The sequence below is a fragment of the Cervus canadensis genome, chromosome 28 (genome assembly GCF_019320065.1).
Source record: "Cervus canadensis isolate Bull #8, Minnesota chromosome 28, ASM1932006v1, whole genome shotgun sequence".
Classification (NCBI taxonomy): domain Eukaryota; kingdom Metazoa; phylum Chordata; class Mammalia; order Artiodactyla; family Cervidae; genus Cervus; species Cervus canadensis.
Window position 1 is genome coordinate 24,169,059 of NC_057413.1, and position 27,952 is coordinate 24,197,010.

General features: G+C 41.4%; 1 protein-coding gene across 7 annotated transcripts in view; it reads left to right on the top strand.

Annotated features, from left to right (window-relative positions):
* Nucleotides 1-3,720: 3,720 nt before the first annotated feature.
* The window catches only part of LOC122429743 (cytidine monophosphate-N-acetylneuraminic acid hydroxylase), an 84,803-nt gene continuing 60,571 nt past the window's right edge, over nt 3,721-27,952 (top strand). For 2 of the 7 annotated variants that reach the window (XM_043450343.1, XM_043450347.1), the window contains exons 1-2: nt 27,420-27,708; nt 27,796-27,833. The gene's annotated coding sequence lies outside the window, so the exon portion shown is untranslated. Of the gene's footprint in view, nt 3,936-27,411; nt 27,834-27,952 lie in introns of those variants that run through there. The other 5 variants (XM_043450340.1, XM_043450341.1, XM_043450348.1 and 2 more) reach the window with 4 other exon arrangements.

Here is a 27,952-nt window from a genome sequence, read left to right on the forward strand (position 1 = left end):
GGGCTGGGGTGGGCAGTGTTGGAAATGGTGGTGAGCTTTTAAAGACTACAGAGAGGTTAACAGTTAAACTTTTCCTAAGTAACACTTTGTCTATGGGATGGGACGGTGGAGGGAAGGGGGTCAGGGGACATTAATGGCTCCAAGTGCTTGGTACACAGTTGACTCTGACCTGTTGAAATGTATTACTGAAAGTTAGTAGTTCAATTCCACGGACATTTTTGGAAACCTTCTAAGTGCTAAGGTTTGGAATACTGCCCCAAACTCTCCAGACCCACAGCTGTTTCCCCAACACTGGGAGACTTTTGAAAAGGTGTCCCTTTCCTTCTCTGTGACCAGGAAATTCTCTGACTAATAAGCTGGAGAAGTCATTTGACTTACATTGTCTGTTTATTCTTTCTTGGAGATCACCATTCTTTGTTATCTGATTGTTCTTTCATATATTTTATCCTTTACTTTTGATCATTTCAAACAAGAGAGTAAATCTGGTTCCTATTACTTCATCTTCCAGAAGTGGAAATATATGAGACATTCTTGATGCTTTTGTTTCTTATTCATTTTTGGTTTTAATTCGCCTTTCTCTGATGACTTGTGATGTCGGGCACTATTTCATGTGCTCATTGGCCCTTGATTTATCTTTTCTGATGAAATATCCATTCAAATCTTTTGCCTGTTTTTTCCTTTTAAATTGGGTTCCTTATCTTTTCAAGCAGAAGTTTAAAATTTTTTGATAAAGTCTAATTTGTTAATTTCTTTTTCATATGGTTATGCTTTCTGTGCCATTTCTAAGAAATCTTTGTGTACTTCCAAGTCCTAAACTTATTTTCTGTGCTTTCATAGTTTATTAAGATTAGGTCTATGTTTCATTTCAAATTAATTTGTGTGTATGATGTGAGGTAGGGATAAAGGTTAATTTTTTCCCTCATATGAGCACTCCGGGCTTCTCAGTTGGTGCTTGTGTTAAAGAACCCAATGCAGGAGATGTTAAGAGACATGAGTTCAATCCCTGGGTCAGGAAGATCCCCTGGAGCAGGGCATGGCAAGCCACTCCAGTATTCTTGCCTGGAGAATCCCATGGATAGAGGAGACTGGAGGGCTTCTGTCCACAGGGTCATAAAGAGTTGGACATGACTTAAGCTACTTAGCACACATGAGCACTCAGCTCTTTCAGTGCCATTTGTTGAAAAATAACAAATGGCTTCCATTGTGTTCCATCAACCTAATCTCTCAGTCCTTTACTAGCACTGGTCTTAATTCTGGAGCTTAATTAAAGGCTTTGAAGTCAAATAGTCTAAGTCCTCCAACTTTATTCTTCTTTTTCAAGATTGCTTTGGCTATTTAGGTTGTTGGTATTTCCATATACATCTTAAAATAAACTTGTCAATTCCTACACAAAACCGTAATGAGACTGCCACTGGAAATGCATCGAATCTATTGCATCAACAGATCAGTTGGGAGAATTGATACCTTAAAAACTGAGTCTTCCTACCCTTGCTATTTTAGTGTTCATAATTAAATTTTGATGGAATATACTGGATGTAATATCATTCTAGGACTTTATCCATTGAATCTATACATTTATATTTATTGGTACAAAGATTTTAATAATTTTATTTACTTTATTTTTCACTGTGCCGGTCTTTGTTGCTATGCAGGCTTGTCTTTCCTTGTGGCAAGTGGGAGCTACTGTCTAGTCGTGGTGCACAGTCTACTCATTGAGGAGGCTTTCCCTGCTGCAGAGCATGAGCTCTAGGGCCTGTAGGCTTCAGTAACTGAAGTGTGTGGACTCAACAGTTGTGGTTCCTGGCCTCTAGAGTGCAGGCTCAATAGTTATGGCACACGGGCTTAGTTGCTCCGTGGTATGTGGGCTCTTCCTGGACATGGGCTTGAACCCATGTCTCCTGCATTGGCAGCAGATTCTTTAATATTGAGCCATCAGGGGAGCCCCAAAGATTTGTATATTATGCTATCTTTTTAACGTCTTCAGTATCTATAGTATATCCTCTTTCTTACCTATAATGGTAAGGTATGTCTTTTCTTTTTTCTTGACCAATAATATTACTAGATATTTTTGAATTTTGTTTTGATCTTTTCAAAGAATTAATTTCTGAATAGATTATTTTGAATAGGTTATCTCAATTGTATGTTAATTTTCTATCTTATTAAATTCTGCTCTTTATTTTCTCTTTTTTTCCCTGTTTATTTAGCAGTTCTTTTTCTTTCTGGAATTCATATTTAGCTCATTATATTTCAGACTTTCTTCTTTTCCACTGTCAACATTTACCTTTAAATATTGCTTCAATGAATCCTGCAGGTTTGTTGTGTATATTTTCATTAGAATCTAGTTCTAAATATTTTCTCATCTATTATGATTTACTTTTGACCAACGTAGCACCAGGGGGCTTCCCTTGTGGCTCAGATGGTAAAGAATCTGCCTGCAATGCAGAAAACCTGGGTTCCAGCCCTGGGTCAGGAAAATCCTCTGGAGAAGGAAATGGCAACCCACTTTAGTATTCTTGCCTGGAATTCCATGGATGGAGGAGCCTGGCAGGCTACAGCCCATGGGATGGCAAAGACCCGGACATGACTGAGTGACTAACACTTATACTTTTCACTTCACTTCAGTATAGCACACAAATATTTGTTTTAACATTTAATTTCCAAAAGTAAATTTTACTACTTAATGTTTTTGTTTTGATTCTGACCTAGGTTGCATTATAATATATGCAATATTATTTCTCTGTGTAATATTATCCCTTTGAAATTAGCTGACATTCAATCTGTGTATAATCATCTAGGCAACTGTAACAAATGTGCAGGAAAATAATGTGTATTGTTTAGTTGTTGAGTGGTGTGTTATAAATGATACATGTTATACATATCATATAGAGGCAATATATAAAATTATGTATTATATATCATAAATAATATGTAGCATCTTGTATATGTTATACATGATATAGCAGCATTATATATGAATAGAGACATTGCATACAATAATATATATAATATCTAAAGTATCACATTATATATGCTATAGAGGATATACATCTGTATATATGTGTACATGTATATATTAATTATTTTTTATTTTTTGATTGTTTCAAACAAGAGGGTAGACCCGGTCCCTACTATTCCATCTTGACCAAAAGTGGAATTACATGAATCATTTTTGATACTTTCATCTCCTACTCGTTTTGGGTTTTAATTCATATTTCTCTGATACCGAATGATCCTGGGCACTTTTCCATGTGCTCACTGGCCATATGTAGGTATATACATCCATTAGGTCAGGTTTCTAAATTGCATTATTCAAACCCTCCTCATCCTTACTAACTTTCCCCCCTGACATACCCCAACATGTACCTTCGGAGGCTACCAGTGTTCTGACCGTGGCTCTAGCGAGTCTGGAAGCTGCACAGGAACCATCATTAGGATAAAATTTTTTCTGAAGACCAGCCATGCCCGGAGCTAAGTTCCCGCTTCCCCTCGAGGGAAAAGAAGCCCCGCGAGGGAGCTGCCCCGAGAGTCCGGGTGGAGAGAGAGTGGGGGCAGGGAGCACCCCGCGCGCGCGGAAGGCCCGGGGGACAGTCCGCCTGAGCGGAGGGTGCGGGGCGGGTTCTCAGATGTCCTCGAGCCGTCAGGAGCCGGTGACGCGGCGGGGAGGAGCCTTTCCCGAGGTAACGGGACTGCAGGCACCGTTCCCGAGTACCAGGTCCTGCCGCCTGGGCCGCGCCCAGAAGGTACCCCCTGTCCCCACGCGGTTCCCAGCCAGGCACCTCTCTCTGGGGGCGCCTATTTTCTCTTCCCTCGACTCTGGTGCCTCTCCCTCCCGCCCCTCCGAGTGCAGCCAGACTCTTGCTGTGCCTGCGTCTCCGGGGGCGCCTCCGCTCAGGCCCCCCGCCCGCCGCCCGCACACCCTTCGTCAGGTGCCACAGGTGAGGCCTCGCTCGCTCGCCGGCTGCCGGCGCGTCAGAGCCCTCAACGCGCCGCCGGCTGCGCCTGCGCACTCGCGACTAACCGCTAAAATACATTTATCTGCTTATGCTCTCAGTTGCTGAGGAAGTATTTACACGTCTATTTTGATTTTGAACTTGCTTTTTCCTCAGAATTTGTCAGTATTCTTGAGGCTGTTAGGAGTGCATGCAAATTTAAGCTAAGATTTCTGAAGGGGCTTCCCTGGAGGCTCAGATGGTTTCTGATGAACTGAACCGTTTATCCTTATATCTCTGGCAATGTTTATTGCCAAACTACTCTTTTTCTATTGTCAGTGTGGCTCTGTCAGTTTTCTCTTGGTTAGAATTTGATACCTCTTTTAGGCTTAGGTGACATATGTGTAAGTATGGGAAAAGACATGTTTCAGTTCATAGAACTGAATTAATGATACTACTATGGACCTTTTTTATGGTGTTGCGTTGGCTTATCGTGCTTTGAAAGGTGAGTTCTTTTGTACTATGGGCTGTTCGATGCTTTGGAATTTTACCTGAAGGAATAGTCTTCAGTTGGATTAGAAGTCTCCAGAAGGTCTTCATTTGCTTCTTCCAGGTTTATGAGAACTTCTAGTCTAGGATCACTGAAAATTAAATTCTTCTCCAGTTCTCCCACGTAGTGTGAATTCAGGCTGAAAATGTTGATGAAAGTTGAGTTCTTTATTTTTTTCTCCTTTCTGAATTGATGGTTTAACCCACTGGGATACCAACTTTTGGGGAGAAGATGTATTAGATCCCTCAGGTTGGGTAGGCTCTGGGCTGTGTCTCTGGAGCCCTTTTGAGGCTATGACTTCAAAGCTGAATCTTCGTTTCCCCTTCCCTTCTTGTCTGGTAAATGGCTGGAGATAGTGCTCCCTCTATATCACTCAGTCGTTGGTTTGAGAAGCACTTACTTCTTCTGTGACAGCTCATTGACTCTTTTAAGGTTTTTATCTGTTTTTAGTTGTTTTCAGCAGGAGGGTCCTTTCAGTATTTAACTCACCACCTCACTGGAAAGAGACTCTAAATTTAGCGGGTAGCACATCAAACTCTATTAGGCTGCTCATTTATGCATTCTTCCCTCTCAAGTATTTATATTTCTCAGGACACTACAATTGAGAAAATTTGTATGATTTTCATAAAGAGAAGTTGGGATGGTGAAAGGCTTTAGTATGTGTTAACTGTTTTAGTAACTTTTTAGCTGGGACCAGTTTTGAAAGAGAACATTGCAACATTTTGAAGAGAATACTGCAAACCATTTACATCCATCCTCTAGGAACTGCCTAGGAAAAGTGATTTTTTAAAAAAAAGCTTTAGCTTTTACTGCCCTTTAGAATATATTTCTCTTCTAGAAGCCTTCTTCCAAAAGTAAAATCACACAAACACACTGTGGTGAGTTGGTTGGTTGCCCCACCATCCAAAGATATGTCTAGTCGGAACCTCTGAATGTGACTTTATTTGGGAAAAGGGTTTTTGTTGATACAACTAAGTTACGAATTTTAAGGTGAGATTATCCTGGGTTATCTGGGTAGACCTGACTCTGAACCCAATGTCAGGTGTCTTTATAAGAACAGGAAAGCACACAACAAGAAGAGGAGAAATAAAGAAGAGGTAATTTAAAGATGGAGGCAGAGACTGAAGGGACAATCTATGAGCCAGGAACTGCCAAGGATTGTCAGCACCGAAGCTAAGAGGCAGGAACAGATTCTTCTTACAGACCTCAGAAGGAACCAACCTGTTGATACCTTGATTTAAGACTTCTGGCTTCTAGACCTGTGAAAGCATACATTTCTGTTATCCTAAGCTACCCAGTTTATCATGCTTAGTTATGACAGCTCTAAGAAGCTCATAACCAAATTTGGAGACTCTTTCTGCTCCAATAATTTTGAAAAGCCTGCCATTGTTTCCCTTCAAGCATAATTAAGGAATAACAATCAGGTGAGACGAGAAGGAAATGGCAACCCACTTCAGTATTCTTGCCTGGGAAATCCCATGGACACAGGAGCCTGGCAGTCTAGAGTCCATGGGGTCACTAGAGTTGGACATGACTTAGCAACTAAACCAACCAATCAGGTGAGAGAACTGCCATAGAAGATCTCTGGGGGCCCCTCTCAACTTCAAGAGTTTCCTGGTGATGAGGATTAAATGCAGTGTATGCTTAATGCTTTATACATATATAAAGCCTTTCCTGACTATTACCATTACTTTTTTTCTTTTTTTTTACATAACTAGCATTCAGACTTGGCATTTGTCATCAGCCTCCTCTTCATCCTCAACCGTCCACTGTTTTTACTGTTTGATCCTTCCTCCTACTCCTTCATGCCCCTTCTCTCTTCTTACATAAACAATTGAAATAAGGCTCTCTGCAACTTCCCAGAGTGACTCTGAACTTGACAGAGAAGTGATTTTTATTCAGTGAAGGCCAACCACAAAATAGCTCCTGGAATTTGTACAGCAAATTATAACTTAGGACTCAATTTTGCACATTTTGTTTCTCAGCATGGTAGCTCTTTTAGGTAGGTATTATCATGACCACTTTATAAGAACAGTTTTTTCTCTAGGTAGAATCCAAGAATTAACTGGATCTGGGAGGAACCTTGGTGCTGCTGGCCTGACTGTTTCATTCACTGATTAAACAGTTCTTGAGTAACTATAATGTACTAGATTGAAAGAGTTTCTGGAAATTCAAATGTAATCAATATGTTCCAGGCTTCCTCTGGTGGTGAGCAAATATATTTCACTCCCAGCAATAGTGTAGCAATTTTGTGGCATTAATAAAGTGGATACTAATTTTAAAGCAAAGTAATTGTAAGAGTTGGACTATAAAGAGAGCTGAGTGCTGAAGAATTGATGCTTTTGAACTGTGGTGTTGGAGAAGACTCTTGAGAGTCCCTTGGACTGCAAAGAGATCCAACCAGTCCATCCTAAAGGAAATCAGTCCTGAATATTCATTGGAAGGACTAATGCTGAAGCTGAAGCTCCAATACTTTGGCTACCTGATGTGAAGAACCGACTCCTTGGAAAAGACCCTGATTCTGGGAAAGATTGAAGGCGGGAGGAGAAGGGGATGACAGAGGATGAGCTGGTCGGATGGCATCACTGACTCAATGGACATGAGTTTGAGTAAGCTCGGGGAGTTGGTGATGGACAGGGAGGCCTGGCATGCTGCAGTCCATGGGGTTGCAAAGAGTCGGATATGACTGAGTGACTGAACTGAACTGAACTGAATTACAAGTAGGATTTTTTTGCACACTCCAAATCAAAAGAAGTAAAGGAACAATGTATTGTACAGCCCTATTTATGTTGGTACCCATAAATCAGCATGCGTGTGGGTGCTAAGTTGCTTCAGTCGTGTCTGACTCTTTGCGACCCTATGAACTGTAGCCTGCCAGGCTCCTCTGTCCCTAAGATTCTCCAGGCAAGAATAGTGAAGTGGGTTACCATGCTCCCCTGTAGGGGATCTTCCTGACCCAGGGATCAAACCCGCATCTCTTACATCTCCTGCATTGGCAGGTGAGTTCTTTATCACTAGGGCCACCTGGGAAGCCCCACCCATAAATCTACTTTATGTCTAATTGCCATATTCACAGAAGGATGTGCCCTAATTTATTTGCTCATTCCTCTATGGGTATTTTTAATATTTTGTTTTCAACAGACATTTTTTTGTACAAATGCTAAAGCACTTCTTAAAACAAAATCATACTTGAAGCAGGATTGCTGAATCAAAGGATACTCACATTTAAAATTTGCTAGATACTGTCAAATTTCCTCCCAAAGCTACCAGTTTATATCCTTGTGACTATTATGTGCATACACCTTTCCCAAGGTGCTCATCAACAGTGAATAATATTCATCTTTAAAATTCTTTCAAAGTGTGGAGATTCCTTAGAAAACTGGAAATAGAACTGCCATATGACCCTGCAATTCCACTCCTGGGCATATACACTGAAGAAACTAGATCTGAAAGAGACACGTGCACCCCAATGTTCATCACAGCACTGTTTATAATTGCCAGGGCATGGAAGCAACCTAGATGCCCATCAGCAGATGAATGGATAAGGAAGCTGTGGTACATATACACAATGGAATATTACTCAGCCATTAAAAATAATTCATTTGAATCAGTTCTAATGAGATGGATGAAACTGGAGCCCATTATACAGAGTGAAGTAAGCCAAAAAGATAAAGACCAATATAGTATACTAACGCATATATATGGAATTTTAAAAGATGGTAACGATAACCCTATATGCAAAACAGAAAAAGAGACACAGATGTACAGAACAGACTTTTAGACTCTGTGGGATAAGGCGAGGGTGGGATGTTCTGAGAGAATAGCATTGAAACAAGTATACTATCAAGGGTGAAACAGATCACCAGCCCAGGTTGGATGCATGAGACAAGTGCTCGGGGCTGGTGCACTGGGAAGACCCAGAGGGATCAGATGGGGAGGGAGGCGGGAGGGGGGATCAGGATGGGGAACACATGTAAATCCATGGCTGATTCATGTCAATGTATGGCAAAAACCACTACAATATTGTAAAGTAATTAGCCTCCAACTAATAAAAATAAATGATAAAAAAATAAAATTCTGTCAAACTGAAGAGTGAGAAATAACTTAATCTTGTTTTAATTGATGGGAGGAGGGCAGAGGAGAAGGTTAGGGGAGATTTTCCCTTTCTTCTCTTTCAATCTGTTGGGAGACAAATCTGGATGGCCTGGGTACCCATCTCCTTCTGCCAGGCCGAGCTGACCAGAGCCATCTGCAAAGGGGCAGCACGGCTTTTGGCTGATGCTAGCATTCTGGGTATACAGAAGCACTTCAAGATTGTTCCAGGGCCTTCCACGTGCAGACTTTGACCTTCAGTGTGGACGCAGGCCCTCAGCATGCATTCTCCCTATTCTGCTTCTTGGACCTAGAAATCCTGTCATTCATTTCCCATTGTCGAGAGAACCCAAGTATTCCATAGGTCAACCTATATTTGCAACAACCTAAATGTGTCATGTGGATACATCTTTGGTGTGAGGTCAAGTCCTTTCTTTTGTGAATCCAGACTGCTCTCAGAGGCTGGCCCTTCTTGGCTGCATGTTGGCTGTGGTGGGTGCAGACCGTCTCTACCTGGCCCAGGTAGTCCCCCCAGTGAGAGTTGGGGGATTCCATGTGTTTTATTTCTTCTGTGTAAATTTTCTCTAACTGGACTGTGTGGGGCTACTGCTGTGTGTCTGTAGCCTCCTAGCCTGACAAGATCTGTAATCTTTTCCTAACAGAAACTTAATTTAAGCATCACTTGAGTACTTTTTTTCCCCAGTAATGAAAACAATCATTTGTTATGCTCATAGAGCCTATAAGTCAGGCTCTGTGGTCAGGCATTCTCAGGGCACAGTGGCAGGGGCTTTTTCTGCAACATGATGTCTGGAGCCTCAGCTGGAAGACTTGAGCAGGGGTGGGATGGGGGGATGGAGCCCTTGGAAAGCTCACTCCTTCACATGCCCAGGGTGGATGGAGCCTGAGTCCTCAGCTAGAGTGGCCAGACACTGCATGTGGTTCCTTCATGTGGCCCAGGCTTCTTCCTAACGTGGTGACTGGCTTCCAAGGATAGGCTCCAAGGAATGGGCCAGGTGGCAGCTGTGTGATTTTAGATCCAGCTTCAGAAGCCACAAAGCACCGATCTGTCATGTGCTCTGTTGTTTGGAGCAGTCCCAAGCTCCCACCCAGATGCCAACAGAGGGAACACGAATCTCCGTGAGAGGAATGTCAATCACCTTGTGAGAACAGCCACGTGGGAAGATGCTGTCATCTTCGGAAATACAAACGTACCACTTTCCCTAATTCCTGGAAACTCATTCTTTCAGTTTCCAAACTGGAAGACACTTGGTCAGATATTTCCCACACACACAGAAAAATGTAATATGGGCTTCCCAGGTGGTGCTAGTGGTAAAGAACCTATCTGCCAATGCTGGAGACGTAAGAGACAAGACACAGGTTCGATCCCTGGGTTGGGAAGATCCATTGGAAGAGAGCATGGCAACCCACTCCAGGATTCTTGCCTAGGAATCCCATGGACAGAGGAGCCTGGTGGGCTAAGTCCATGGGGCAGCAAAGACTCGGCCACATACACCCCCCAAAAATGTAATAGAAGATTGGACCTGCTGAAACGATGGGGGGATCACACATTTATCTCCCTAGAGTCTAGTTCTAGTAACTATTTAATCATATATCTTTCATTTATTGTAGCTGCCCTGGAAGTAAACATCTTAAGAAAAATGATTTCCCTTATATTTATTATGACCTTTACTGACCGAAATCTGACTCTACATAAAGTTAATATATTCCTCTTGGTACTTTCTCAGTACTTAGGATGGTCACCAGGAAGATGAGTGGCTACAAGCGAGGTCAAATCTGATGCAAAACCCAACCGTTTGAATAGGATAGGCACATTTCTTGCAAGTGGTATTGTTTAAGTAGTAGTCAGTGTCACATATTCTTCATTCAATTTAGTTCTGAAAGAATGTATGCATCAGGTTTTTGGTTTTTTTTCCCCCCTTATAACTTGACTTGAATTTCTGATCCTGGAAAATATAGTTACAGTATACAACATCTACCCTTTTCAAACAGAAAATCCTGCTTCTCCATATTTACATAAGAAATTCAGTTCTAGGCAGTTTGGAAAGTAGAAATGAAACAGGCCTCAGAAGGAATGGAGATAAAACCCAGAGCCACAGTCTTCACAGCATCAAGGGGGAGGAGCCTAAGTTCTCAGACCTGAGAAAGAGTGCTCTTATCTTCATGTGCCAGATGCCCCTGGCCCTATGCATCAGATCAGGGGGTCAGTTCAAGAAACTCTGGTCTTGAACTTAAAGGAGAAGAGGAGCTCAAAGAACTAACTGCCAACTTCTGCTCCTTAGGGCTACAGTTCTGCAACTTAAAAAAAGATGATTTCTTTCAACTTGCCCTTCACTCCATCAACAGCAGGGCAGGTCTGTGTCATCACTCTCCTTTAAGGTACCGTCTAGCTCCATTCCCCAGCACACACAGTGATGATGATCCAGTCAATTCTGGCCAGCCTGCAGCTGCCAGCAAAGTGTGCGTGTAGCTAGTAGAGCTCAATATAGCAGCATTCAACTTCTCAGAAGTCAGGTGTCACAACAGAGGAAGAGAATGTGTGTCCTCTTCCAAGTATGTTTCAATCTTGATGCATCACGGGAAGAGGGCACCCCTGGTGCTTTATTAAGAGGGAAACCGAATAAGGTAATATGCTTTATTGATGTTGGCTTGTTTGAAAAATAGGAATACGAATCCATTTAGCCTTAAGTTTTAACTTTTTTAATCCACAGGTTGAATACTTAAGGTATGGCTCAAAACTTATGATTACTGGTTACATCAACATTAACATAGTCAGATCTTGCTCTTTTTGTTTAACGAGTAGTAATATATCTTTTCCTGTCCTTTTATTTTCCACCTTCCTGTATTGTAGCTGTGTAGTCCCTACGTTGTGTCTGGCTCTTGCAACCCCATGGAGTATGGCCCGCTAGGCTCTTCCATCCGTGGCATTTCCCAGGCAGGAATACTGGAGTGGGTTGCCATTTCCTTCTCCAGGAGATCTTCCCAGATGAGGGATCGAACCTGCATCTCCTGCTTTGGCAAGCAGATTCTCTACCACGAGCCACCAGGGAAACCTCTCCTGTATTGTATCTGAAATGAATTTCTTACAGACAGCATATTGTTGATTCATGGCTTTTTATTCCCTTTGCCAATTTCTGTCTTATGATTACTGTATTTGAACTACTTACATTTAAGGTAATTGTTTTTAATTTGTTTGTGTTTCTTGTGTGTTTTTTTTGCTTGTTTGTTTGGCTGTGCCACCCACGTGGCTTGTGGGATCTTAGTTCCCCAAGCAGGGTTAGAACCTTGCCCCCTGAACCTGTGCACCGCGCAGTGTAAGCGCGGAGTCCCAACCTGTGGACTGCCGGGAAGTCCCAAAAGTAATGATTAACTTGTTAGAGCTTCTATATTGCATTCTAGTTTTTGTTTTGTTTGTTTCCTCTATTTTTTGTTCCTTGCTTTCTCATTGTGTACCTTCCTTTGGTTGCTTGGACATGTTTTAGATTTCATCTTGACTGGAACTGAGAGCTTCATTGAATAATTTTTCTATTGTGGTAAAACACATGTAAAACATAAAATTCACAATCTTAACCATTTTTAAGTGTACACTCAGTGGCATTAAGTACATCTGCAGGGTTGTGTAACCATCACTACTATTCCGGAACATTTTTATTAACCCAAACAGAAACTATGTATTCATTAAGCAATATCTTTTTCATCAACTCAAACAGAAGCTATGTACCCATTAAACAATAACTTCCTACCCTCCAGCCTTTGGAACCTCTGTTTTACAGTGTTTCATCTAAGTGAAATTGTACAATACGTGTCCTTTTGTGTCTGGCTTGTTTCACTTAGCATAATGTTTTCAAGTTGCACCCATGTGGTTGCATGTATCAGAATTTCATTCCTTTTTAATGACTGAATAATATTGCATTGTATATATACCACCTTCTACTTATCAGCTCATCTGTGGATGAACTCTGGGGTAGTTTCCACCTTGTGGTTATTATGAATAATGCTGCTAAGAACATTAGTATATAAGTATCTGTGTGAGTCCCTGCTGTTTGGATGTATACCTGTGAACTGAGTTGCTGGATCATAGGTTTTTAAAACACGAGATGTTCTCCAAATATTCTGTGATGGCAAGGAAACTGATTGTCCCAGCACTCAGAAAAGAAAGATGAGAACAATGTCATAGAACGCCATAGAGGACTTACTCCTTGAGTTCTCCTTTATGACGTGATGTCGAGGAGTTCCTCAGAGTTCTTCAGTCACTCCTCTTACCATCTCTTGAGTCTTTCAGCAGTATGGGTGGTGAGGTGACCTAACAGGTCTCTCTATGCAGGGGATGCTACTTGGAGAATCAGGATCAGGTTAGCGGAAGGCAAGGGTTTCCAGAAAACCTTTTTCAGGACATAGTCTCGAGAAGGCTTATAAATTCCATAACATTAGAGTTTTTTTGAGTCAAGAATCAGAAAAAGAACTCAGTTTCATGGATATAGAAACTGGGTTTCCATTACCAAGTTTGCCACTAACTGTGCCCCAAACTTTAGGAAAGTGACTTAACCGCATCCAGCATGGGAGGGAGAAGAGCAGGAGGGTTGAACTGGATGCTGTAAGGTCTCTTTCAGCTCTAAGCATCTATGATTTTTTAACTTTTGTAGATTTCTTTTTCTCTAGATCAAATTTTTATACAACGCCTTGATTCTATTAATAGGTCCAGGCTTGGTAGATTTGTGGAATGAACTAACGCCAAATGTCTCATCCCAGAAATTCTTTTTCTTTTTCTTTTCATCCCGGAAACTCTTGTTTATGTCTGTCCTGTCATACATCTGTTTAGCTCAAAATATGTGCCCTGAGTTTATATAATATAACAAATATACCCTCAGGATATGAACCATACTACTGGCCAGAGTTATAGGATATTGCCACACTGGAGATGTATTTTATATTATAAAACTTCAGAATAACAATCGATTTCTTAAAACCATTTGCACTCCTTAACGGTTTTCCACAAATATACTCACCCTTCACAAACATCCAGCTGTTTCTAGAAACCAGAAGTGACTTCTTCTGGTTTTGAGTGAATTTCCCCTAGAAATTATAGTAATATAGATTTAGAAGTGTCTTGGCCCTCATTTCCCTCTGAGGACAAACCTAGACAACATATTAAAAAACAGAGACGTTACTTTGCCGACAAAGCTCTGTCTAGTCAAAGCTATGGTTTTTCCAGTAGTCATGTATGGATGTGAGAGTTGGATCATAAAGAAAGCTGAGTGCTGAAGAATTGATGGTTTTGAACTGTGGTGTTAGAGAAGACTCTTGATAGTCCCTTGGACTGCAAGGAGATCAAACCTGTCAATCCTAAAGGAGATCAGTCCTGAATATTCATTGGAAGGACTGATGTTGAAGCTGAAGCTCCAATAGTTTCGCCACCTGATACTAAGAACTGACTCATTGGAAAAGACCCTGATGCTGGGAAAGATTGAAGGCAGGAGGAGAAGGGAATGACAGAGGATGAAATGGTTGGATCATATCACTGACTCAATGGACATGAGTTTGAGCAAGCTCTGCGAGTTGGTGATGGACAGGGAAACCTGGCGTGCTGCAGTCCATGAGGTCGCAGAGTCAGACATGACTGAGCAACTGAACTGAACTGGCCCTCATTTCCCTCTGAAGACAGGCTTAGTGTCCCTCTTTGTTATTTTTACAGCATTCAGTGTATCGGTTCATTCATTCAAAAATATGCACCATTCTAGATGTTAGGGATATAGCAATGGACAGACAAGCATGACCCCTGCTTCCACTTAGCTTAATGTCTAGGGATGAAGACAGATTTTTGAATAAATAATAATAGGTGTGCTGGATATTAAGGAGAAATGCAAAGTTCTGCATGTTATAGGATCTTTTTTTTTTATTATTATTATTTATTTATTTAATTTGGGGAGGGCTACGCTGAGTCTTCCTTGCTCTGTGCAGGCGTTCTCTAGTTGTGGTGAGCAGGGGCTGCTCTCCAGTTACCATTCATGGGCTTCTCATTGCGGTGGCTTCTCTTGTTGCAGAGCACGGGCTCTAGGCTTCAGTAGTTGCAGCATGTGGGTTCAGTTGTAATACCCTGGCTTGGCTGCCCTAAGTCATGTGGGATCTTCCCCAACCAGGGATGAAACCCATGTCCCCTGCAGGCAGGTGGATTCTTAATCCCTGGACCACCAGGGAAGTCCCACTGTAGGATGTAATATGGGCTTTTAACTGAACCTGTGGGTATCAGAAATTTCTAAATGAAGTGACATTTAAGGTGAAATCTGAGTTAGAGTTAGGCAAAGATGATGAAGGAGGACATTCAAGCAGAAGAAACAGTTGAAAGGGAAAATGTCCCCTGAACCTTAGAAGAACAATAAGGTAGAGAGGGAAGAGAGTGGTAGGAGAAAAGATGGGAGAGGCAGGCACAAGTCTGACCAGGATGCAACTCATTAGTCATACTAAGTATTTTGGACTTTACCCTCAAGGAAGTTGTAAATCATTGAGAGTTTAAGACAGAAAAGAAGATTAAATCTGACATTTACAAAGCTCTTTTGGCTGTAATGTAGCAAGTAAGTTGAAGGCAGGTTGGCAAGAGAAGAGGCAGAAAGCTCAGTTAGGATGTTCCTGCTGCAGTTGGATGAGAATGATATGGGGTTGGACCAGGGCACTCGGTTCATTTGGAGGTGACAGGGCTTGATGTTTCTTAGAAATCGAGGGAGGAGGGAGGGCAAAAAGGCAAGAGTGATTCTGTGAAGACCCAAAGGAGAACACTGTCAGTTGGAGCTGAGCTATCCAGTAAAGGGATGACTAAAAAGCATTGTTTGGATTTCATGATGTGGAAGATATTGCTGCCTTAAGGTAGAGTGAAGGGGGTAAAATTCACATGGGGTGGCTCAAGGGGCCAATGGAAAGTAAAGAGAAAGGAGAATCAGAAACAATGAGTGACTACTATTTTTCACTGTTTTGGCTGTGAAAGGGAAGAGAAAGACTCATTGCTGGGAGATACTGGTGAGTTAAGGACGGACACTTCAAACTAGGAGAGGCTTGCATATACATGTGTATGTAGGTGCTTGTGCTCAGTCGTGTCTGACTCTTTGCAGAGTCAGACTAGTTACACTATGGACCACAGCCCACCAGGCTCCTCTGTCCATGGGATTTTTCAGGCAAGAACACTGGAGTGGGTTGCCACTTCCTCCTCCAGGGGATCTTCCCCGCCCAGGGATCGAACCCCAGTCTCCTGCATTGCATGTGGATTCCTTACCACTTGAGCCATCAGGGAAGCCTTGTATATACATAAATATACATAAATGGAGTAGCAGGTAGAGGGGAGAGTGGAAGGGTTAGGAAAGAAAGGGACAAAGCCAAAGGTTCCTGGGATTATGGATTGCAGGAGGAATTCTGGAGCCAAGGTGGAGAGGTTGGTTACTTGTCAAACTTTGCTGACATTTTCCGATTAGATGTCTGTCTCCTTCACTAGGCTCTGATCTCCTGAAAATCAGGGGATGTGCCTTCTTTGTTTGTTTGTTTCTTTTTTTGGCTGCATTTAGTGGGATCTTAGTTCCCTGACCAGGGATTGAACCGATGCCCTTGGCAGTGAAAGCGAGGAGTCTTAACCACTGGACTGCCAGGGAATTCCCCTTCCTTGATTTTCTATCTCCAGCACTCAGTCTAAAGTTCACCATCCAAAGTTGCCCTGTGCGTGTTTAGCTCAACTGTGAGTCCTTTGTGGTAGGAAGACCATAGATGTTTTCCTTTAAGGGTGCAGACTAAACGCCTTGACACTTAAAGGATTGGGATCAACTTGAGAGTGGGTTTTTGAAATAGATTTTTTTAAATGACTGAGAGCTGTGGAATGGCAGAGTTGTCTGGCCAGTTATGAGGCTAATAATTTGGGTTTATATCTGATGGGAAGGCCTCAGCTGAAATTAATCAAGGGGAGATCAAGAGCAACCTATTACATACAAATCAAGAATAGCTAAAAAATGAACTCCCTCTGTCTTGGTTTTTTCCTTGGTCCGGAAAAGGAGAACAATCTAACAGCAGGATTGCACAGGAATCTTTAGGAAAAGCAACAATGCTTGCTCCTTTGGAGTCCTGTTTTCACCACTGGGATATAGCTGTTTGCTCAGACTATGAACAGAACAACAAATAGCTGACCTCTAATGTTCCTCCATACATTTTCTCTTACATCTTGTACAAACTGAGACGTTAAACTAATTCAAGAGAAGCAATTACATTAGCATGATTCTTCTCTACTGGCAGGGGTGCCATTACCATTGATGAGCAAATGTTATCCCATATTTATTTGTTTTCCTGAAATTTCAAAATGTTTGATATTTATGTGACTTTCTCCCAGGAATGAGAAAAGGAGATGGAAGTGGCGCTTTAGTGTTTTGTAGGAAGGGGAAATGGAAGCAGGATGAAAAAGACATATGGATTTGGTTACAGAAGCAAACTAGTTAATACTTCTAAGAAGGGAATATGCTGAGGATCTGTTTGTTGAACCAGTATTATTAAAATTTACAGGGTGCTCCTGGCCTAGGTTCTTCTTTCCATGTATGGGAAATAAAAAGAAGATACTGCTTGACTTTTGGAGCTCATAATCTAGAATGCTCACAGTCTTAGAATGAATTCAAGTTTCACTGATACTATTCGGGGAGAGAGTTCTTTAGGTTCTAGCAAATGGGGCATACACATAAAGACCTCCTTGGAAAAGGGGAGAAAGAATGGTTTTATTACTCAGTACAAGTATTCTATAAATCCCAATATAGACTTTTTTGATAAAAGCCAGATTGCAGAACATGTCTGAGGACAGAGGCATATGCAGGGTCCTTAGTCTTCCATCCTGGATTTCTGCTAGAGGACTCACACATCCCAGTGTGTCTGCAGAGATATTACTGGTCTTGTGGAGGGGATTCTGAGTCCAGCCAGTAGGCTAGAAAAGGACCCCAGGCCTCCCCTCATCACTGGCCCATTCCTCGGTGGTCTTGCCCACTCATGAACTTGATCCTGTAAATGCCAGTGTCTGGTTGTTCAGATTAGTCTTTTTCCCTTCTCTTGTGTGCAATGGAAAAACAAGAAGTGGGACATGTGTTTTCCCCTATGCTGACATGAGAAGAAGGGTTCTTTGAGATTTGCTGGATCCTCACAGCAAATCCCCCCTTCTACTTGAGGTTTTGCTGTCTGGAAACAAATGAATGAGGAAGACAGTCTCTGTAATGAGGTCAGTAAGGTAAGGGAGCCTGGAAAACAGGGGCGTTTAAGGTCAGGTAGAAAAGAAGGAGAAAAACAAACCAAACCAAAGAGCTAGACCAAAACAAAAGCAGAGTGCAGTGGAGACCTAGGAGAGTATGCATTTCATTCTCAGATTTCTAGAGAATAGTAAAGTTTCAAGAAGGGGGTAGGCAGCAGTACTGGGTGTAATAATGAGGTCAAGGTAGTAATGAAATAAGGACTGACAACTGCTCGTTACCCTTCACAGTGTGGAAGCTACTGATGGCCTTTGTCCTAGTGGATTGGTGGGAAAAGTCAGATGGCATGGGGGAAGAATAAAGTTAGAGAACTGAGAGGAGAAAGAAGGGTAGCAAGAAACTTGGCAGATGGGGAGAAAGAGAGGATAGTTGGTGAAAGATGTTATCATCTCAGGGAGGTGTTTTTTTTTTTTTTTTTTTTTTTTTGTTTTTGTTTTGTTTTGAACATTCATTTATTTATTTGGCTGCACTGGGTCTTATTTGTGGCACACAGGGTCTGTAGTTGCAGCATGCAAACTCTTTGTTTTGGCATGTGCGATCTCGTTCCCGGGCCAGGGATAGAACCTGGGCTTCCTGTACTGGGAGTGAGGAGTCTTAGCTACTGAACCACTAGGGACATCCCAGGGAGGCTTTTATTAGGACAGTGACTAGAGGCCTAGAGACAAAGGGTGTTGTGTGGGTGAGCTCCGGGAGATAACGAATCTTCCACTAGAGAAGGCTAGAGATCTTCTTTAGGGAATGGAGTGTTCTGTTAAAGGAGATTTTCACCAAAGAGTTTGAGGCTGTGAGAACTAGGGTACTGTGGAACTGATTTTCTGAAGGCGTAGTTGAAAAGTGAGTATTCTAAGTCCTTGTAAGTTTGAAAAAAGCTCTATTTTATCATCTTGCTTGGATTACAGATAGGCTGTAGAATTCTCCCTCAAAATTGTGTAAATATGCTTCCAGGTGGTTCCCGGGCATTCAGTTTACAAATGAAAGGACGGATGTCAGCAGGTTTCTTTTCCCTTGTCTGGTTCTTAATTTGGGAGTGACTTTTGGTGGAGGGGGTAGGGTAGGGTAGGGGCATGGCATGGAAGCTTGTGGGATTTTAAGTATTTTTTTTTTTAATCATTTGTAAATTTCATCAGATTATCTATAGGATGCCTTTTTTCAGTATTCCTGAAATCGTTAGATTCTTTAAATATGAAATCAACTTTTTCTTCAGTTCAGAGAAGTTCTATTCTTTCCTTGATTATTTCTTCTTCGTTTATTGTCTTTTCTCCTGGACTTACTGCTATACAGAAATTAGTTATCATTGGTTTTTCTTCCTCATATTTTTTCATATTTTTTCTCTCTCACTTTCTCATTCCCTTTCACTCTCTTCTCTGTTGTTGTTATTTTAGATGCCTTAAATTGATTTCCTCTGTCACAGATTTTAGATTTGGTTTTTGTCATATTATGCTGTTACTTCAGATCACTACTGATTTTGTTTTGTTTGAACACTCATGGTTTTATTTTTGAACTTTTTGTTCTCTATTGCCCCTCTTTTTCATACCTCCTGTTTCATTTACTCATCTTCCTGAATGTCCCCCTGTCCTTGCAGATTAAATAAAAAGCCTAACTCCCAATTCCATACCTGATGAGTAGGTCTCCAAACATGCCCACCGGAAATCTAAAGTATGTATAAAGACAAAGGGTATTGTGTGAGTGAGTGCCGGGAGATTATGAATCTTCCACTACAGAACGCTGGAGGGCTTCTTTGGGGAATAGAGTGTTCTGTTACAGGGGGTTTTCATCAAACCAGTATGACTGGGTTCAGTCATATATTAGTCCAGATGGTCTCAACATTAGTCCAGATGGTCTTGAGGCTACAGACTTGAAACAGCTCCCACTGTGGGGACGGTGGGCAAATATGTATTCAAGGCAGGGAAGGGGCAATGAACTTCCTGTTGCCCATCCAGCTTGAGGATCAACAGGTGGTCATGTCCTCCTGAATGACCCCCACCATCCTGTCTCTCTTATTACCATCCACTTTCACCACTTGTTTGTGTTAGTTTAAGAACTTCTTTCTTTTTTTAATTGGGGAACATCGTTTAATGATATAGCACAATGTTCAGGATATAGTGTTAGGAGAAAAATCAGGTTACAAATAGTGTAAGTGATATGATCTTTCTTATTATATGTAGAAATACATATGTATACACATACATTCATATACTTATATACATATATAGATATATATCAACACATAGAAAGAGAAAATATATATCAGAATGTTAATGTCATTTGACTCTGGGTAGTGAAATTTATCAGTGGCTTTAATTTTCTTTTTGTTTATCTGTAATTTCTGAATTTTCTCCAATAAGTGTATTATTTTTTTGTTGAGAAAAAAATACAATTACTTTTCTTTTAAGGAATCTGAGCATTCTCCAAAATAACAAAGTCGAAGAATTTCCTTCTTTTGTATCCTTTTTTCCTTTGTTTCTTTGTCAATACATAAGTGAAAAAAGTGTTGCCAAACCTGTTACAACCTGTGCCAAACCTTAATCAAACCCCTTATGATCATACAGTGGAAGTGATGAATAGATTCAAGGGATTCGATCTGGTACGCAGAGTGCCTGAACAACTATGGACAAAGGTTTGTAATATTATGCAGGAGGCAGTGACCAAAACCATCCTAAAGGAAAAGAAATGCAAGAAGGCAAGGTGGTTGTCTGAGGAGGCTTTATAAATAGCTGAGGAAAGAAGAGAAGTGAAAAGCAAGAAAGAAAGGGAAAGACTATATCCAACTGAATGCAGAGTTCCAGAGAATAGCAAGGAGAGGTAAGAAACCCTTCATAAGTGAACAGTGCAAAGAAATAGGGGAAGACAATAGAATGGGAAAGACTAGAGATCTCTTCAAGAAAACTGGAGATATCAAGGGAACATTTCTTGCAGGGGTGAGCACGATAAAGGACAGAAACAGTAAGGACATTAACGGAAGCAGAAGAGATTAAGAAGAGGTGGCAAGAATACACCAAAGAACTGTACAAAAAATGTCTCAATGACCTGGATAACCACGATGGTGTGGTCACTTATCTAGAACCAGACATCCTGGAGTGTGAAGTCAAGTGGGCCTTTGGAAGCCTTATAGAATTTACTACCAACAAAGCTGAGCTATTTAAAATCCTAAAAGATGATCCTGTTAAAATGTTGTACTCACTATGTCAGCAAATTTGGAAAACCCAGCAGTGGCCACAGGACTGGAAAAGATCAGTTTTCATTTCAGTCCCAAAGAAAGGCAATGCCAAAGAATGTTCAAACTACCATACAATTGTGCTCATTTCACGTGCTACCAAGGTAATGCTCAAAATCCTTCAAGCTAAGCTTCCACAGTATGTGAACTGAGAACTTCCAAACTTACAAGCTGGATTTAGAAAAGGCAGAGGAGCCAAAGATCAAACTTCCAACATTTGTTGTATTGTAGAAAGAGCAAGGGAGTTCCAAAAATACCTCTACTTCTGCTTTGTTGACAATGCTAAAGCCTTTGACTGTGTAGATCACAACAAACTGTGGGAAATTCTTAAAAAGATGGGAGTACAAGACCACCTTACCTGTCTCTTGAGAAACCTGTATGTGGGTCAAGAAGCAACAGTTAGAACAGGACATGGAACAGCTGATTGGCTCAAAATTGGGAAAGGAATATGAGAAAGTTGTATATTATCACTCTGATTATTTAACTTCTATGCAGAGTATATCATGTGAAATGCAATACTGGATCAATCACAAGCTGGGATTCAGATTGCCAGGAGAATTATCACATCAGATATGCAGATTGATGCTTTTGAACTGTGATCTTGGAGAAGACTCTTGAGAGTCTCTTGGACTGCAAAGAGATCCAACCAGTCCACCCTAAAGGAAATCAGTCCTGAATATTCATTGGAAGGACTGATGCTGAAGCTGAAGCTACAATACTTTGGCCACCTCATGTGAAGAACTGACTCATTGGAAAAGACCCTGATGCTGGGAAAGATTGAAGGCAGGAGGAGAAGGGGATGACAGAGGATGAGATGGCTGGGTGGCATCACCGACTCAATGGACATGAGTTTGGGTCAACTCTGGGAGTTGGTGATGGACAGCCGAGGCCTGGCATGCTGTAGTCCATGGGGTCACAAAGAGTTGGACACGACTGAGCAACTGAACTGAACTGAACTGAATGGCAGAAAGGGAAGAGGAACTAAAGAGTCTCTTAATAAGGGTGAAAGAAGAGAGTGAAAAAGCTGGCTTAAAACTCAGTATTAAAAAACTAAGATCATGGCATCCAGTCCCATCACCTCATGGCAAATAGATGGGGGGAAAGTGGAAGCAGTGACAGACTTTATTTTCTTAGGCTCCAAAATCACTGTGGATGGTGACTGCAGCTATGAAATTCAAAGACGCTTGCTCCTTGGAAGGAAAGCTATGACAAACCTAGACAGCGTATTTAAAAACAGAGACACCACTTTACTGACAAAGGTCCATATAGTCAAAGCTATGGTTTTTCCAGTAGTCATGTATGGATGTGAGAGTTGGACCAAAACAAAGGCTGAGTGCTGAAAAAGTGATGCCTTTGAATTGTGGTGCTGGAGAAGACTCTTGAGACTTCCTTGGACTGCAAGGAGCTCAAACCAGTCAATCCTAAAGGAAATCAACCCTGAATATTCACTGGAAGGTCTGATGCTGAAACTGAAGCTCCAATACTTTGGTCACCTGATGGGAAGAACTGGCTCACTGGAAAAGACCTTGATGCTGGCAAAGCTTGAAGGTGGGAGGAGAAGGTGGTGACAGAGGACGTGATGGTTAGATAGCATAACTGACTCAATGGATCAGAATTTGAGCAAACTCCAGGAGATAGTGGAGGACAGAGGAGCCTGTTGTGCTGCAGTCCGTGGGGTTGCAGAGAGTCAGAGATGACTTACTGACTGAAGTTTTGTTGTTGTTCAGTCATTCAGCCGCTTGGTCATGACTTAGTGACTGAATAATACAATACAATACAACAAATCTGTTCTCTCCTTAAGAATATTCAGTGGATTGAATTCAGGTTCCTGATGATATATGAATATTTCCTGCCATGTCAGTAAACATTGGATGTTACAGTCATTAGCCATAGTAGCCACCACTGATGGTGAGTTGGTGAGCCCTGAGGAGACTCAGGAAGGAAAGAATACCTGCCATCTAGCAGCCATGAGACTGCAACCACACTCCACAGTGAGCCCTGAGGAAACTCAGGATGTGAAAACACAGGATACTGGCTCCAGATAGGTGAGGTACATATCAGAGGAATGACTTCAGTAAGCCCAGACTCTTGCACCTTCCCATACATAGAAAAGTGCTAATCCCTCAACTTGAGATATTTGGTTTTCCTTTAATTAACAATATCTTTCAATGTTCAGACTACCACACCTTTGCTGCAAAACTTCTGTGTAATCTGATTCTCCCATCACGTCCTCAGAGCAGTCCTCCTAGGGTTACTTGAGATGCTGCCTCCTGGGCTTGAAATCCTAAAAATTCTCACTGAAGAAAGTCTAACTCCCAACTTCTAGGTTGTGAATATTTTTTAAGTTGACACAGCTGTTAAACTGACAATTTTGTGCCTCAACATACTAATGAAAAAGGTGTAAGCCCTTTCTTGTTTCTCTTACAAAATCCACCTTGGGGAGAGATATTTTTGCTCTAATTGCTCAATTTGTTATTTTTTTCTGACAGCTGACTTTTCCCCACTGTTCTTGATCTCTCTCTTTTTTCTAAACAGGAATGTAATTTCCTCTTGGCAGTTGGTGTGGTTTCCCTCAGCAATTGTGCATGTCATGTTCAGTTTCTTCTGGTGGTTTCCTGCCTCCTTTCCGTAAGTGAGGCTTATATAGAATTTATTAAGCATGTAATAAATACACAACTGTGCAACCTCCAGCAATAAAACATGAACCCTAGAGGGTGCTGTTATCACATGAACTAGCTATTGCTCTTCTCTCAGATATCCGAATCACTAATGGCCAGAAGTACATAAAGACTCATTACCATCTGTCCTCTTTTGTTTACCTGATGCTTCTATTCCTTATATTATACCTCTGGGTGCCAGCTGACTTCAGTCATCCATATGGTTATGTTAGGGCTTATAAACCCATCACAAGGGTTCAGAGTTACTTAGTGTGACACCGGCAATGTCCAACTGTCTAAAGTCCAACACACTAAAAAACACTGTAAAAGTGTCTGATGCAAAAAGTTGTGATAGTGCAACAGGAATTCTTTTGCATTTGCCACTGGGAGTGTAAATTGCTACAGCTTCATTGGGAAATTGGTTGATAGTGGCTACTAAAATTTAATGTATATGTACCATTTGACCCAGAAATGCCACTCCAGAAATGAGTGTTTATGTACACCAAAGGTATGCACAAGAATGTTTATAGCATATTTACCCAAATAGCCAAGACAAGAAGCAATCCAAATATCTAACAATAGTAGGATAAAGAAAATGTAGTATATTTATACAATGGAATACTATACAGCAAGGAAAAGGAACACTTCACTGCTGTGTATAACAATATGGAAAAAACTTACAGTCATAATGGTGGGAGAAAAGGTCAAATATATGACTATTGATTCCATTTGTATAAAAGGTAATAGTAGGCATAACTAACCTATGGTGATAGAAGTTAGAAGAGTGGTTACTGTTTGAATGGGTATTGACTGGAGTACTAGAGTTGAGTGGAGTTTGCTGAAGTACTAGAAATGTTCTATACCTTGATATGGAGGTTGTTACATGGGTATATACCTATGTACATTCAAGATTAGTGCATGTTACTATAAGTTATATCTCAGTTCAAAAAAATATCATGTGATGTATTCTAGAACAAGAGAAGAAAGAATTTGAGAGACCTTCTTGATTTGGGAAAGAAAATAATACTTTCAGGATGAGGTGTTAACTAAAAGAATTGCCTTATATAGAAGCCCTTTCTTCCTTTATCCTATTAAGAGACATTTCTCCAACTAGAAGAGGTGTGGTTAAAACTAGCCTCTTGCTACTTTATAGGGAATTTGCTACTGAGTTTGCTTATACATTATTGTAAGCACTGTTTTGAATACAAGTCCTAAGTCACATTCTTCATGTTCCATTAGCTTACAATCTAATAGACAAGACCAACACAAAGGAAATATTTAGCGAACCTGTATTACTTTTTTCAAAAGTGCAAATTGTGAGGTACAGAATTCCTTAGGAATTCAGAAGAAAGTATAAATCTGTGAGAAGTGGAGTAGGTGATTTTTGTGAAGGAGAAGGACATGATATGAGTTCTTAAAACAAGATGGGAAGTATTGACAGAGGACTGGATAAAGAAGAGGTATATATGGAGTGGGATAGGCTACCCACTCCAGTATTCTTGGGTTTCCCTAGTGGCTCAACTGGTAAAGAATCCACCTGCAATGCGGGAGACCTGGGTTCAATCCCTGGGTTGGGAAGATCTCCTGGAGAAGGGAAAGTCTATCCACTCCAGTATTCTGTCCCAGAGAATTCCAGGTACTGTATAGTCCATGGGGTCGCAAAGAGTTGGACACGACTGAGCCGCTTTCAATTTCACACACACACACATATATAATGGAATATTAGTCATTAAGTAGAATTAAATAATGCCCTTTGCAGCAACATGCGGGCTTCCTAGATGGCCCTAGTAATAAAGAACCCTCTGCCAAAGCAGGAGACATAAGAAATGCAGCTTTGATCCCTGGGTTGGGAAGATCCCCTAGAGGAGGGCACGGCAACCCACTCCAGTATTCTTGCCTGGAGAATCCCATGGACAGAGAAGCCTGGCGGGGTGCAGTCCATAGGGTCGCAAAGAGTCAGCCATGACTGAAGCGACTTAGCATGCACGCCTGCAATGACATTGAGGAACCTAGAGATTGTCATGCTGAGTGAAGTAAGTCAGAAGGAGAAGGAGAAATATTGTATGACATTCCTTACATGCAGAACCTAAAAAGAAATGATACAAATGAACTTATTTACAAAACAGAAACAGACTCACAGACTTAGAGAATGAATTAATGGCTGCCGGGCAATGGGGGAGTTCGGGGAAGAATAGGAGGAGGAGATAGGGAGTTGGGATTAACATGTATACTCTGCTATATTTAAAATGGATAACCAACAGGGTCCTACTGTATAGTAGAGTGAACTCTGCTCAATGTTATGTGGCAGCCCAGATGGGAGAGAAGATAGAGGAAAATGAATACATGAATATGTATGGCTGAGTCCCTTTGCTGTCCATCTGAAATTACCACAACATTCTTAATCAGCTATACTCCAATATAAAATAAAAAGTTTTAAACAACAACAACAAAACAACAAAAAGCTTGATGGGCAGACAAAACATCAGAGTGTCCTTCACTTTTTTGTACTTGTTTAAAAAACTGCATAAAGCCTGTTTACTAGAGATGGAATCGTGATCAGCCAAAGGACAGGATATTTGTCAAATAAAGGGCAATGAACCAAGAAGAGATCACAAATTTCTCAGGAGATCCAGGATTGGACCCTGAATTGACCCTGGTTGGGGCTCTAAGGGAAGGGTTGTTATGTTAAGTGGCTTCAATTGTGTCTGACTTTGCAACCCTGTGGACTGTAGCCTGCCAGTCTTCTCTGTCCATGAGATTCTCCAAACAAGAATACTGGAGTGGGTTGCCATTCCCTTCTCCAGAGGATCTTCCTGACCCAGGGATCAAACCCACATCTCTTATGTCTCCTGCATTGGCAGGTGGGTTCTTTCCCACTAGCACCACCTGGGAAACCCTCTGAAACCACAAAAAGAGAAAACAAAAATCACTCAGTTGTCTCTGACTCTGAGACCTCATGGACTGTAGCCTGCCAGGTTCCTTTGTCCATGGAATTCTCCAGGCAAGAATACTGGAGTGGGTAGCCATTCCCTTCTCCAGCGGATCTTCCCAACCCAGGGATCGAACCCAGGTCTCCCGCATTGCAGGTGGATTCTTTGTTGTCTGAGCCACCAGGGAAGCCCCTGAAACAACAGGGTTATCTACAAAAGCAGGCTTCTGCTCAGGATACTCTTGGCTGCTAGAAGGGAAGACATCATTATACATCATTCTAAGCAGTCTATACGGAGGTGTGTAGGGACTTCACTCTACATTCTACACCCTCTGCACTCTATACCAACCTTCTGCTGTCTACACCCTAATGGGAAATATTCTACACAGAACCTTTCCATTTCTAATGAAGCAGTTATTCTTATTGCATTAAAAATACATCTTGGGGACTTTCCTGGTTGTCCAGTGGCTAAAGCTCCACACTCCCAATGGGGGCCCAGCTTCAATCCCTGGTCAGGAAACTAGATCCCACATGTTGCAACTAAGAATTCACACGCCACAAGTGAAGATCCTGCATGCCACTAGGAAGTGCAGCCAAATAAATATTGGTGCAGCCAAATAAATATTAAAAACAAATATTAAAATTTGGTGCAGCCAAATAAATATTGAAACGAAAGAAAACATTGTGCATATGAGATGGGCTGAGGCACTTTCAAAAGAGTTCAGGAAGTTTGGGTAGGGATGTTAATTCTTCAACGCTTTTCCTTCCTTCACCCTACTGATAGGCCTATAAAACATACCTGCCCGCCCCCACTCTCTACTTGACACGTACTTGCACTTCACATCCTGGTGTTGGCAAGGAATGAGAAGTTTATCGAAACTAAGCTGCATGGGTGGGACCAAAACAGTACCAGAGATAACCGCAGATATATTAACATGACAATTGAACTTCACCTCTGCGGAGTGCTCATACTTCCAGAACTTTGACTGCCCTGCGGTGCTCTCATAATTGCTTTTGAAAAGGTTTTCTGGCTCTGAAGAAATCCAATCAAGTCTGTTCCTAAGCAAAGTGAGATTTCCAAACTGCAGCCACTCTAGAAATTCTAAACATCATTCAAAAGAAGATTTCAATCTCAGTGTTTCTTCTTTCTCTAAGGAGCTGTTTGGCCTCTTTCTACCTGGACTGGAACAAAGGTACAATTTAAAATTGTTTTCTTACTGAATTTAGGATTGATCATTTTGATAGTTTGTCTTCGTCTGATGAAAAGGTACAAGAACTGAGAGCTCTTGGTTGGGGGTGAGGGTGGGGTGGG